Raw genomic sequence first — 14,589 nt, forward strand, 5'->3', positions numbered from 1 at the left:
CCCCAAATGAATGAGAACATACAATGTTTGTCCTTCTCCAATTGACTTACTTCACTCAGCATAATACCCTCCAGTTCCATCCACGTTGAAGCAAATGGTGGGTATTTGTCCAGTCTCTCCAACCACAGGCAACAGTCAGCCTGTCTGCGCTCAGTGATCAGGTGTCCTTTCTAGGCTTTATTTATTGCATAAAGAATTTGATAAGAAATTCTGTTTAAAAGGAATTAACAGGTTAAATCTGTTAAAAGGAACTCACAGCCCCATCTATAACACATCAGCTATTTCTTTTTTTATTATTATTTTTAACTATCACTATCTATAAAACACAATCCTTTTGGGCATGAAAAATATGTCAGTTCTCCCCAACTGAGTCTATAAATTAAATGTAACCAACCAGTATTTCAATTGTATTTTTTAAGGACTTAAACTTAAACTTAAACTTAAGTTTCTAAAAATTATATACCTAAATTCTAAAAATTATATACCTCACTATTGATGGTAGATCATTAAATTAATTGTGAAATATATGGTACAAAGGCAATAAAAAATAAAAAGGAAGTACATCTATACACAATAATATGGATGATCTTCCATCTTGATGCCAAACTAAAGAAGCTAGACACATAAGGCTAGGAACTGCATGATTACATTTTAAAAGTTAACCACAGGCAATGCTAACTTATGTCATTTAGGAATACACAGTAAGTGGCAAAAAAAAATATAAAGAAAAGCAAGAAAGAAATAAAATAATCACAAACGCAGTCATTTCTGGAGCAAGGGAAGGGGTTCAGATAAAAAAAATTCAATGTGTCAGCAGTATTTATAATTACCACAGGGTGGAAACAACCAATATGTTCACTCATGAATGAATAAATAAATAAACAGAATATATATCCATTCATTGAAACATTATTCAGCCATAAAAAGGAATGGGGTGTTGACATATGCTATAACTTGGATGGATCTCAAAAACATACTAAGTAGAAGAAGCCAGACACAAATGATCACCTAGTGTATGATTCCTTTTATATGACATGTCCACAGTAGGCAAATCCATAGAGACAGAAATCTAATTAGTGCTTGCCAGGGGCTAGGAGAGGAGGAGTGGAAGGGGGGGGGACAGCTTAATGGATATGAGTATTTTTCCAGGGTGATGAAAAAGTTTTGAAATTAGAAGTGATGATTGCATAAGATTGGGAATACACTAAAGGCTACTGAATTGTTTAAAATGGTTAATTATATATTACATGAATTTCACCTCAATTTTTATTTAAAAAAAAAGAGCCACAAAAAGGTTTCTGGGGTACCTGCAAAGTTCCATCTGAATTTGGATGGTTGTTACAGTATATGCTTTTAATGCTTTTAATGTGCTACAGTGTACTTTCATGTGTTATATCATGATTTAAAAAAAAAAAGATTTAAACATTTTGTGGAAGAAGAAAATGCCACAAATCACTAACTCAAGTTTGAAACTGAAGAACAAAGAGGGGGAACTTACCAAACCAAATTTTAAACATCTGCAAAGTAGCAGTAATGAAAACAATTTGAAATAGCCAAGAATAGACACACAGACTAGTGGAGCAGAATAAAGAGGTCAAGGCAGATTCTTGTACTTGTAGGAATTTAATATGTATCCAAGGAGGCTTCAGAAGTCAGTGGGGAAGATACATACTCTTTGATGTTGTCAGAAAACCAACTATTTGGAGTAACAAAACTTCACCCCTACTGAACACTTAGTATAAAGGTGGACAGGTAGGTTAAAGATTTAAATGTGGAAGGACGCCTGAGTGGGTCAGTGGTTGAGCACCTGCCTTCAGCTCAGGTCATGATCCTGGGGTCCTGAGATCAAGTCCTGCACTGGGCTCCCCACAGGGAGCCTACTTCTCCCTTCACCTATGTATCTGCCTCTGTGTGTGTGTGTGTGTGTGTTTCATGAAAAATAAGTAAAATATTTTTTTAAAGTATCATAGGCAAAGTTGACAGATGAGAGAGGTTATTAGAAATGTTTATCATAAACAAGAGACTAGTAGCAAATCCACAAGAAAAAGAAGTTCCAGTGGAAATGTGGGTAAAATTAATGACAGGCAATTTATAAAAAAGGAAATTAAAACAAGCATAAAATAAGCATATAACCCAGAGTTTTGAGGGAAGTGCAACTTCAAACCACAAAGATACTGGCAAAAATTAAAGACTGATAATGCCAAGTGTTGGAGAGGATGTGGATGTGGATATGGAACTCTTGTGTACTTCTGGTGGACATATAGACTGGTGTAAATCCATTCTGGAGGATAATCCAGCAGTATTTGATAAAAGTAAGTATATTGTACTCTGAGCTAGCAGTGGTGTTCCTCAGAAGCTACCTAAAATATCCTCATGCAAGTTCATGAGGGACTATACCATCAATCACAGTGTTGACTGTGCTTGTTACTCCAGAGTGGGCAAATGAAATGGCAGGGGGCAGTGATACTATGGAATACTATGCAGTCATAGAAGCGATGGACTAGATGATATGTAGCAACACTAAGAGGTCTTTAAAATGTAGTGAGTGGGCAGATAAGAAACAAGATGAGATCCAGAGTACAACATATGGGTATTCTCTATAATGTAGCTCTGAGTTTTTAAAATTTGTATTCTTGCCCACCTATTTATTAAATGTTTAATGATGCTACTTAACCTAAAAGATAAGACAAATCTTTCTATATTTTTCTTTTCAATTTCTTCTACAGCTTTAAAAGTTCTCCCTGGCCTGCCACATCTGATAGTGGGCAATTTCCTGAACTACCTTCAAAAACAAAATTTTCTAGTTATACTGGGTAAAATGTAACAAGCATCTTTTTATATTCATAGGAAAGCTCATAAGAAAGGAAGAAAGTCTCCGGAGGTTGAAAAAAACAAAGAGAACTGAACTCAAGAGAGTTAAACTGACAAGGACACTGGACACCAATGGTCCCCTGACAGCATTTACTAAACTGGGATTTCCAAGGCTTAGATTTAACTGGCCAGGCAAGAACAGGAGGAAGGCCTTGAGTTCATGAGTAGTGAAGAGTGAAGGCTATAAAAAGTGAAAAGATAGACCAGTAAAATAGCTGGCCACCAGCAAAGAGAAACAGCAGTAAAACAAAATGCCTCAAGTTGAGTCCCGGGAGGAGGAAAAATGTCTCCCCTGAGAATTCACAAGGGCAGGCCAGCTTTCCTGTACATTTAAGGTTTTTATTTATTTTTTATATAAATTTATTTTTTATTGGTGTTCAATTTGCCAACATATAGAATAACACCCAGTGCCCATCCCGTCAAGTGCCCACCTCAGTGCCCGTCACCCAGTCACCCTCACCCTCCACCCACCTCCCCTTCCACCACCCTTAGTTCGTTTCCCAGAGTTAGGAGTCTACATTTGAGGTTTTTAATTTAAAATTTTAATTTAACTTAATTCCCTGTATGATCAGGGAAAACTTGTGGGAAGAAATGAACATATACTCATCCAAAATTTGCTACACACTGACCTCGCAGGAGTAATGGCAGATTCTCCCTGGAGGGTTGCACCCTTGACTTAGATCTTGCAGGATTCCCATAAATGCCTGTTCAACATGAGCCCCTTAGCCAAAATGGAAAGCATAAAAGCATGAAACCACCTTGAGCAAGAAACAGCAGAATTAGTACCCCCTAAACTTCAGAAAATCAAGGTATTAGATGCCAAATACAAAAAATAAAGCGTGTTTAAAGAACTAAAAATGGAACTGAAAACCTTAACACCATTCTATCAAAAATAATCAGATTTGAAAACTCAAACCTCTGAAAGTGAAAAATATGCTCATTGAAACGTGAAACTTAGTAACTTAAAATAGCAGATTAAAGGGGCACCTGACTGACTCGGTTGGAGGAGCATACAACTCCTGATCTCAGGGTTGTGAGTTTGAACCTCATGTTGCATGTGTAGAGGTTACTTAAATAAATAAAACAAACAAACAAACAAACTTTAAAAAATAGCAGATTAAATACAGCTGAAGGAAAAAAATAGTGATATGAAAGTGAGAACTGAAGAAATTGAAAGCACAAAACTGGAAAATGTGAAAGAGAAACCAAGTGACATGGAAGAGAGAATCAGGATTAAAATATACTTCATTAGAGTTCCAGAAGGAAAGGAGAGAGAAGCACTCTTTTAAGAGAAAATGGCTGAGAATTCTTACAGTTGCTGAAAGACAGGAAGCATCAGATTCTAGAATCATGGTGAATCTCAAGCAGAAATAACTTACAAATCCACACAAAGAAAAAAAATGAAACCATAATGAAAGTTCAGAATATCAAAGACAAGGAGAAGACTTTGAAAGGCACCTAAGAGGAAAGACTACCAATAAAAGAAGACAGTTCTGGGTTTTTTTTTTAACATATTTTTATTTTTTATTATTATTTTTTATATTTATTTTATTTTATTGGAGTTCAATTTGCCAACATATAGAATAACACCCAGTGCTCATCTCACCAAGTGCTCCCCTCAGTACCCGTCACCCAGTCACCCCCACCCCCCACCCACCTCCCTTTCTACCACCCCTTGTTCGTTTCCCAGAGTTAGGAGTCTCTCATGTTCTGTCTCCCTTTCTGATATTTCCCACTCATTTTTTCTCCTTTCTCCTTTATTCCCTTTTACTATTTTTTATATTCCCCAAATGAATGAGACCATATAATGTTTGTCCTTCTCCAATTGACTTATTTCACTCAGCATAATACCCTCCAGTTCCATCCACGTTGAAGCAAATGGTGGGTATTTGTCGTTTCTAATGGCTGAGTAATATTCCATTGTATACAAAGACCACGTCTTCTTTATCCATTCATCTTTCAAAGGACACCGAAGCTCCTTCCACAGTTTGGTTATTGTGGACATTGCTGCTATAAACATCGGGGTGCAGGTGTCCCGGTGTTTCACTGTAACTGTATCTTTGGGTTAAATCCCCAGCAGTGCAATTGCTGGGTCATAGGGCAGATCTATTTTTAACTCTTTGAGGAACCTCCACACAGTTTTCCAGAGTGGCTGCACCAGTTCCCATTCCCACCAACAGTGCAAGAGTGTTCCCCTTTCTCCACATCCTGTCCAACATTTGTTGTTTCCTGCTAAAAGAAGACAGTTATACCAACAACAGACTTCTCAGTTCCAACAATGTAATCCAAAAATAGAGGAGTAAAATTTTGAGTCATTGAGGAAAATGTCACCTCTAAAGTACATGCCTATTAAGGAGAGCATGTGAGGAGATGAGCACCGATTGTTACACTATTTGTTGGAAAACTAAATTTGAAAAAAAAATAATAAATGAAAAAATAAAGTACATGCCCAGCTAAGGTATTATTCATGGCCAAGGGCAAAATCAAGACATAACCTTCCCTAAAGAAGGACTGAAAGAGGTACATAAAGAAAAAGGAAATACTCATGAGCAAGAAGGAATAGTTAGCAAAGATATTAACAGATACATGAGCAAATTGGTTGAAGAATAACAATTACAAATACAAGAAGTGAAAAACAGGACAAAACTAAAATATTGGACCTCTGTTTGGAGTTAAATCTGTCCATGGACTCAAAATTATTCAGAAGGGTGGGGATGCTGATTTACTTTAGCCTTGAAGTTGTATCTTTGTCAAAATTTGAAGGGCCAAAAAAAGAAGAAAGAGAAGCAAATCTTAAACATCTTGAAGAATACAAAGAGTTTCTCACTGGTTTCTCATGAAATCAAGACAATGGAAAACTCTTTACAAAACTCTTTATATTGAAAAACTAGTTAATGACTGACCTCACTTCAGAGTACTAAAATTTAATCAGTTCACAAAGAAAACCCAAAATGCCCAGATTATGGATATTATCACATGCTGACAGAAGCTCAGTAAAGAGTCTGTCCCACATATGACAACAATCTCAAAAATTTAGATAGTGTCACCACTGATGACACATGACACATCCCTTTCTAAACTATGGCTAAGAAAGAACCAATTTCTCTCTTCTGTGTAAGAAGGAAGCTGAAATCTATTTTACTTGTTCTATAGAACATATTAGAGGGACACCTGGGTGGCTCAGCAGTTGGGCTTCTGCCTTTGGGTCAGAGCATGATCCCAGGATCCGGGATCGAATTCCACATCAGGCACCCTGCAAGGAGTCTGCTACTCCCTCTGCCTGTGTATCTACCTCTCTCGGTGTCTGTTATGAATAAATAAATAAATCTTTAAAAAAAATTGAAGGGCCATGATTAAAAGCATAGAAGTAGTGGGGCTCCTGGGTGGCTCAGTTGGTTAATCATCTGACTCTTGATTTCAGCTCAGGTCACAATCTCAGGGTGGTGAGATGGAGCCTCATGTCAGGCTCCATGCTCGGTGTGGAGTCTGCTTGAGATTTTCTCCCTCTCCCTCTCTCTCTGCCCCTCCCCTTCCCCTCTCTCACATAAATAAATAAATCTTTAAAATAAACCCACAGAAGTAGAATATAAAACTACTAACTGGTAAAGAAAATGACTAAAGAAAAATTGTTAATTAAAAGAGGCAAACAAACTGATGGAAAATTGTTGACTTTGGCCCCCTGCCATTTTGAAACAATAATCCTCTCCTTGCCCCACTTTGTAATATATGACAACATACAAAAATGCTTAGGGCTTTCTACATGGGATTTCTACGTGGCTTTTATGATCACCCTTCCCTCAGAATGAGAGTCCAATTTCTGCCCTTGCCATCATCGTTCATCCCCTCCCTTGAGAGACTGTCTCTTCTGTGCATAGGGCTAACCAAAGGCCAGGAAATGCAGCGTGGCTGCCCACCCCCACCTGCTCTGCAGGAGCCCATGTACACTGAGAGGTTAGCAACTGGGTGACAGTTGCTAATCTCTCGAGAAGCAGGACCTGTTGCTTGAGGAGGACAGCTTTGGAATTCCTCCTCTTATTATTAAAATGATGCATTTGGAAAAGAAAGAAAACCTAAAGAGGAAAATGATCGTCCTGCCTGTTAATTTTATCATGCCAGCATGAATCACTATTACCATGTTGGTTTATTCCTGTGCACTTTTTTCTTGGTGTAGACTCACAGTATATATGCTGCTATCGTATCCTGTATGCCTCTTAGTTACCATCACACTGTGAGCATTTTCCCCATTATCTAAATGTTCTTCAGAAACATACTTTTAGTACATACATAAAACTGCATTGTTGTGATGCACTAGACCATATCTTTGTTTGCTTTCTTAAATGCTTCTCCACCTGCCAGCTGTACTGCTCTGTTCGGCCTGAGTGCACACCGCTTCTTATGGCAGGAGCACCATGAAACGGGTTGTGAAACATCTCCTAGGAGATTTTGCATTTGAAAGTTCTCTACTATTTCATTTCAATTTAGATGAATGAAATTGGCCCCTGTTCTGAAAACTCTTTTGGTGCCAGGAACCCACCTTTGCTTTAATTGATGTCACAAGGGCCCTCTTCTTTCTGCCTGGCAGGGGCAGTCTGTGGCCTCCAGGCGGGAGGCTTGTCCTTGCCAGGGGACAGCTTGTAAGCACTGTGCCTCCATAATTGGCGTGCAGTGCTAACAATGAGGCCAAGGTCACACACACCATTCCTGTCCCCTCAGGCAACTGTGCGCCGAGCAAAACATGCTCATTGGTCACATGCACTTCCTCTGGCCCTGGATGCCCTGGAGATGCCTGGATGATTGGGGCGAGCAGCTCAGCAGAAAACCCACCAGAGGGCACATCCTGCTGCCACAACAGGGTCACAATTGTCCTGTCTGCTGTGCTGAGATGACCCAGGCTGGATAGACTCCAATAGAGCCATCACTCCCACCTCACCCATCTGTGTTTCCTCGGCAGATTTTTGTCCAGCGATGCCTGGCGGGGAAGAACATGTCTCACGTGAAAGGTGGCTGTGTCCTCTGCGGGTACCTGAAGCTGCTGCCCATGTTCAGCATAGTGATGCCGGGAATGATCAGCCAAGTCTTGTTCCCCGGTAAACCCTTAATGCTGATGTGTTCACACGGATCGCCTTCTCTTTTCTTAGAGACCTGGAGAGTACTGGGGGGTGTTGAGATGCCCCAGATTGCTTTCTAGGGAGCTAAGGGGTTCAGATTAAGGGTGCAGCCAAACAAAAGTCTGGCAGGGACCATGGACGTTGGTGGCAAGAGAGAAATCCCATGAGAAAAGCTCAGCTAGGGAAGAGCCAACCAGAGTTCTATACACCCAGAGCCCAGCCTCCACCAGGGCTTGGACACATGATCCATGGGAAGGCTTATTTGCTCCCCTTGAGTTGTGGACATAATCATGGCACACATGCCTGTGTGCCAGGTGCTGTGCTGGAGACCTGACAGCTGTTGTCCCTGCTCACTCAGACCTGTAGCCCTTGTGAACAGAAGAGGATTGTCAGAGGGGAAGCTTGATGTAAACCCCCAAAGTGGGTCTGACTCAGGCCCATGCTCTTTCCATTAAATGCTATTAGAAATCTCTGTTTCCGCTAGGACACCTGCACCCCGATGTTTCTAGCAGCAATGTCCACAGTAGCCAAACTGTGGAAGGAGCCTCGGTGTCCATCGAAAGATGAATGGATAAAGAAGATGTGGTTTATGTATACAATGGAATATTCCTCAGCCATTAGAAATGACAAATACCCACCATTTGCTTCAACGTGGATGGAACTGGAGGGTATTATGCTGAGTGAAATAAGTCAATCGGAGAAGGACAAACATTATATGGTCTCATTCATTTGGGGAATATAAATAATAGTGAAAGGGAATATGAGGGAAGGGAGAAGAAATGCATGGGAAATATCAGAAAGGGAGACAGAACATGAAGACTCCTAACTCTGGGAAACGAACTAGGGGTGGTGGAAGGGGAGGAGGGCAGGGTTGGGGGTGAATGGGTGACAGGCACTGAGGGGGGCACTTGACAGGATGAGCACTGGGTGTTATTCTGTATGTTGGCAAATTGAACACCAATAAAAAATAAATTTATTATTTAAAAAAAAAGAAATCTCTGTTTCCCTTAATGAGCTATCATAGATAGCTCTGTGGATATATCTCATTCCTATTTCAACCTAGTTTTACTAGCTGTGCTGTCTCTCAGGGTACCAGGTTTGTTTATTCATAGAACCTACATGGAAAAAAAAAAAAAGAACCTACATGCACTTTTTCTCCTAGGTGCAGCCACTGGAACAAAGCAGGTGGCTTCCACGGGAGTCTTCTGCTGCTGAACTTTGACAAGGCCAAGCAGAACCTAAAACACTTTTTATTGCTAAGTAACAAGTGTAGGAGATATCTCTAAGCCTTATTCACCTTTCGGTCTGCCCCAAGACGTGCCTCTTTAAAAAAAAAGATTTTATTTATTTATTCATTCATAAGAAACACACACACAGAGAGAGAGAGAGAGAGAGAGAGAGAGGCAGAGACACAGGTAGAGGGAGAAGCAGGCTCCATGCAGGGAGCCTGACGTGGGACTTGATCCTGGGACTCCAGGATCACGCCCTGGGCTGAAGGTGACACCAAACCGCTGAGCCACCCAGGCGGCCCCAACATGCCTCTTTTTTTAATCCTAATTCCCCTCCAGCTTTAACAGAGAGAAAGGCTTTGCTTCAGCGTTCCCAGATTTGGTCTTTGGCTGCAGGTGGCGTTTGGGGGTCTCATAGGCGATGCCTCCTCATAGGTTAGGAAATATGTCACTGTGCTCTCTAGGACCCCAGAGTGCCCTGGGCTTTGCAGACTTGCCTCTCCGCCCCATCCCACTCCACAACATGATCACCTTGCTCACTGAGGAAGAAGACGCAGCAGAATCACATATATCTTGGACTCTAGAGAGGAAGCAGCTAAGGGAGAGGAAGAAAGAGTACAGAATGGCCTCTCCCTCCAGCTAGAGCAGCTTCAAGAACCCAGACTTTCTCCAGCCTTCTGACCAAGGGGTAAATAGATTTGATGGAGCATACTAGTAAAGAGCTCTTGGGGTGAGAAGAACCTGGAACCACTTGTCTCTAGCTCTCAGAAGTGGCCAGACTCACATATCCATTTGCACATGCCAGGTGCATAAAGCCAGGAAGCCATTTATCATAGAAGCTTGGCACCTCTCCGTGTTCCTGGAAGAGTATGCCTTTCCAGTAACCCAAATGCTCTTGGCCCTGGATTCTGGGTCTCTCCTCTGGCCAGAGCTAGGGGCCAGACACTGCCAACTACTAAGGTGTGATTCTCAAAATCTGGTTTTCCATGTATACCACTGTATTATTTGGGGTTCTTGATGGAACATGAAGAACATGAACCTTTTTAGCTCCTCTTCCTTTGGAGTTAGTGTTACCCTCAAGCCATCTGGTAGCAAAGTGGTTGCCAGCAGCACCAGGCCTCTAGCCCACCAGCTCAGCAACTCCCACAAAATGTTTCCTTCCCCAATAGTTCCAGTAAAAATCCCAGATGTGTCTTAGTGAACTCAGTTGAGTGATAGGGACCAGTCATTGTGGCCAAGGAGAAGGAATTTCCAGAACAGCCAGGCCTGGCTCCTGGGTCCTTCCTATACTACCCTGAGTGTCATGGAGGTTCTGTTACCCAAAGCAGGAGGCAAGGAGAGTGGGAAGATATAAATGGATGCAGCTGCCCCCCAAGTTTTTAGTCTCAAGATGTTTGGTAACCAGTGCTTAAGCTAGAGAGCTGTCCCCAATCAAATAGCTTGCTTTGCCGATAAACTGGGGCAATATCCTGCTTCTTTGTCATCTAAGTTGATTTGTTGTTTTGGTTTTTTTTTCTCAGATGGTAGCTACTGAAGGACATATCACATTCATTCCCTTTACATCCCTTTGTCCAGAATTTCTTCCCAAATGCTCTGAAATAACACCCCCATGAGGGCTAAAGCAAGTAAGGTTATGAGCTGCTCATACATTAGTATGTGGGGATGAATAATCTGTCTGCTTTCCTGACACCTAGTGGCGGTCCCTGGAAGGCTTGTCTAGGTCACACTGATGTGCTTGGAGGTCAAGCAGTAAATGGTAGAAACACTGATTCATCTGTCTCCTAGGTGCCTAATTCCCAGCCCCAAGCTCCTGAGGAGTGTGTAGGATCATGAATTAGAACAGTCACCAGTAGATCAAGAATCTGACATCCACACAGTGTTACCTAATTTGCTCCCCTTTCCCTCAACTCAGATTTTAGAACTCTGAGGCGGACACATTGGTGTGACTGTTATCTCTCTTACAGATAAAGTGGCATGTGTTGTACCTTCAATATGTAAGAACTATTGTGGCATCAGAACTGGCTGCAGCTCCATCGCCCACCCAGTGCTGATGTAGAGCTGCTGCCCAGAAGTAAGAGGTAAACCTGCCATAGAAACCCCACGATCTGTGACCCCATTGGAGGCTGTGCCTTCAGTCTTTAAGTGGATGGTTAGTAGCAAAGATAAGGTGGCTTATCTACCAGGCAGCCCATCTTTCTGAGTAGAAATGTTGGCCGTGAAGTGGGGGGTATATTAGTGAGATAGACGGAGCCTTGCTTGCCCTGAGGGAAGGAGCCAGGCCTCCTCTCTCTTCATTTCTCACACACTCTTCATTTCATTTCTCCTCTTCATTTCTCACACAGTTATACAAAGTACACACCCTCTCAGAGGCACAGCCTGTGCCCATGATTTGCATTGTTCGCTTCCATGGCTTAGCTGGTGCCTTTGCTCATTCATTCCACAGGAGGGCTCCACTCTATACCAGCATCGCCCTAAGCCATGAGAGTGCGGAAATGAGCAAAACCCAGTCCTGCTCTCAAAGAGCTCATGTCCAGTGCAGGGCCAGGGAGGTGGGCAGTTCACCAAGAGGGAGATGGCTTTCGCCTCAGCCATTTCCCCAAATCCCTGAAAAAGGGCCAAAAAAATAGTACCATTTTTTAATGGTACTATATTAGCTCAAGATCAATGGGAGCTTTGGAGATCAAAGTTGAGACAATTCCATAAAATCCAAGAGCGATGGAATCTGACCAAGGGAAATCCTGACCATTCCCACAGTTCAGGAAGGAAGTTGTCCAGGTTCTGCAGCTGAGTCTGACCTAGAGCACCCAGGGCTTCAAATGAGGGTAGGCTGCAGGGCACCTGAAGGGAAGTAGATGCAAGGATACTAGCCTTTGCCTGGCCAACTAGTGTACTGAATACAGTAGGAGTCTTGCTGAGGTGGGCCTCCAGCTCAGGCTCCGGTTACCTTCAGGCTCTCCCATCAATACGTAGAAATGTCTCTGTGGAACAAAGTCCCTGCAGTAAGGCAGTCTTTCAGGTGAAAATACTAGACTGTTATGTTTATAGTTCACACTTCAGGAGTGCTTGCTCTCTGTTAGGCATTATGTTAACCCATCTGCTTAATTTAACTTAATAACAGTCCTGTGTGGTAGGTACTTTTATGCCCACTTGACAGACGAGGACACTGAGGCACAAGGAATCACATCCCTCGCCTCCATTCCAAACCTTCTCTGAGCTTCTGACTTCTTATCTGTACAAGTGGGACAGCAGTGGTGTCCATCTCACAGGGCTGTAGGAGGATCCTATAGGCTAACGATGCCCAAGGAAATAGACTGGTACAAAGTAACTCAAGAGATGTTAGCTCTCTGGGGTGCCTGGGTGGCTCAGCGGTTTGGTGCCTGCCTTTGGCCCAGAGCGTGATCCTGGAGTCCCAGGATCAGGTCCTACGTCGGGCTCCCTGCATGGAGCCTGCTTCTCCCTCTGCCTTTGTCTCTGCCTCTGTCTGTGTCTCTCATGAATAAATAAATAAAATATTTAAAAAAAAAGATGTTAGCTCTCCTATGACATAAAGATACAGGAAGAAACTAGTAAGTCTCATCACAAAGGAAGACAAATGTAATGCTTTAATCTATCTTAGAATGCCACTCCAAATAAAATTTGAATGTTTTGTAGGAGAAAATGTGGTATGCAGAAAAGTGCCTTGGGAGGCCTAAGGCATCTCCTGGCATGGCCAGAGAGCTGGCGGTCCTGGAAATATCCCTTCTCTTCCAGGCATACGAGGCTTGATGCTGTCCGCACTATGGGCCTCTCTCATGTCCTCCCTGACTTCTATTTTCAACTGTGCCAGTGCCCTGTTCACAATGGACATCTATAACCAGATTCGGCCTATGGCCACTGAAAGGATCTCATGGTAACAGGAAGGTGAAAGACTCTTCTAACCATTCTAGTTACTGCTGTCAAAGAAAACAATGCCCACCAGAAGTGATTATATGAAACATTTAGGTTATCATACTGTATATAGAATTATCTTGTTTAAATACAGTGTAGTTGTACCTTTTTGCTGCAGTTTTGTGATGAAGATGTATTGTTTTTATAACCACAAAGAAACATGTTTCCATTTGGGAAAAAAAAAAGTTATAATCACAATGACTTAAAAAAAATCTAGCATAGTTTAATGTATCCCCCAAAATAGTCCTTGCATGGAAATTTACATAATTATTTCATTGTCTCATTTAGTCCTCGTGACAACTGTAAAGGTAAATTTTACTGTTCTTTTTCTCATTTGTACCAATGTGGGGGAAGTGGCTCAGAGAAGGAAATCCACCTGAGATCACATAATATAAGTAAAAGAATGTGTCCATGTCAGGGCCATGCTGTTAACCATGATACCACATGGCACCATGATAAGCACAGGGTAGGGGATGCATAGGTATAAAACATGGTTCTCATCTTTATTCCATGGGATTTTACATTGGCTGCCCACAAACCACACATGTTTAACTTCACCTACATTATGTCTAACATATTTCTTTTATCTCACATCAGGTTGCATGTTGTTCATTTATTTTATCTTTAGCCCCTGCACTTGATTTTTCTTTTAAATGTGATTAGCATTCCATAGTTTTTTTTTTTTTAGGATTTTATTTATTTATTCATGAGAGACACAGAGAGAGAGGCAGAGACACAGGCAGAGGGAGAAGCAGGCTCCATGCAGGGAGCCCGATGTGAGACTTAATCCCAGGACCCCAGGACCATGCCCTGAGTGAAAGCAGATGTTCAGCCGCCAAGCCACCCAGCCGTCCTGCATTCCATAGTTTAAAACCAGTTTTAAAAAATAAAATAAAAATAAAAAAATAAAATAAAAATAAAACCAGTTTTCTGAGAAATTTTAAGCAATAGATACTAGTTTTATTTAAATTGTTATGACATAGAAAAAAAGGAAGGCTTAAATTCATTTTATGGAACTCAAGAAATTTATGTACCCAAACCTAATAAATATAGCATAAAAAATTTAGAACTAAAGACTAATCTTACTTTTAAATACCAATGCAAAAATTGTAAATAAAATATTAGACACAGATCCAACAATATATTAGAAGAATGTTAAAAGAATGATATCTCATTACCAACTGGGACTTTTTTCCAGAAATACAAGATGGTTCAATATTAGGAAATCTAGAATTATAATGCCCCATATTATTAGATCAGAAGAGTAAAAATATGTGTATCTGTTCTCTAAATGATGAAAGTATTTGGTAAATTTCAATGTGATAAAACATGTCTATTTTACCCTAAAAGACAACATTATACCTAGTGAAGGAACTAGAATGGAAGAGGCAAGAATGTCCTCACTTACCACTATGTTTATACTAATAATATATATAAGAAGACCAACAGGTGAA

At 41.2% G+C, this 14,589-nt stretch overlaps 1 pseudogene; it reads left to right on the plus strand.

The window, feature by feature from the left end:
• Positions 1-14,589, plus strand: part of LOC140619033 (sodium/glucose cotransporter 1-like) — a 40,546-nt pseudogene that overhangs the window by 8,310 nt on the left and 17,647 nt on the right.

The sequence above is a fragment of the Canis lupus genome, chromosome 27 (genome assembly GCF_048164855.1).
Source record: "Canis lupus baileyi chromosome 27, mCanLup2.hap1, whole genome shotgun sequence".
Taxonomy (NCBI): domain Eukaryota; kingdom Metazoa; phylum Chordata; class Mammalia; order Carnivora; family Canidae; genus Canis; species Canis lupus.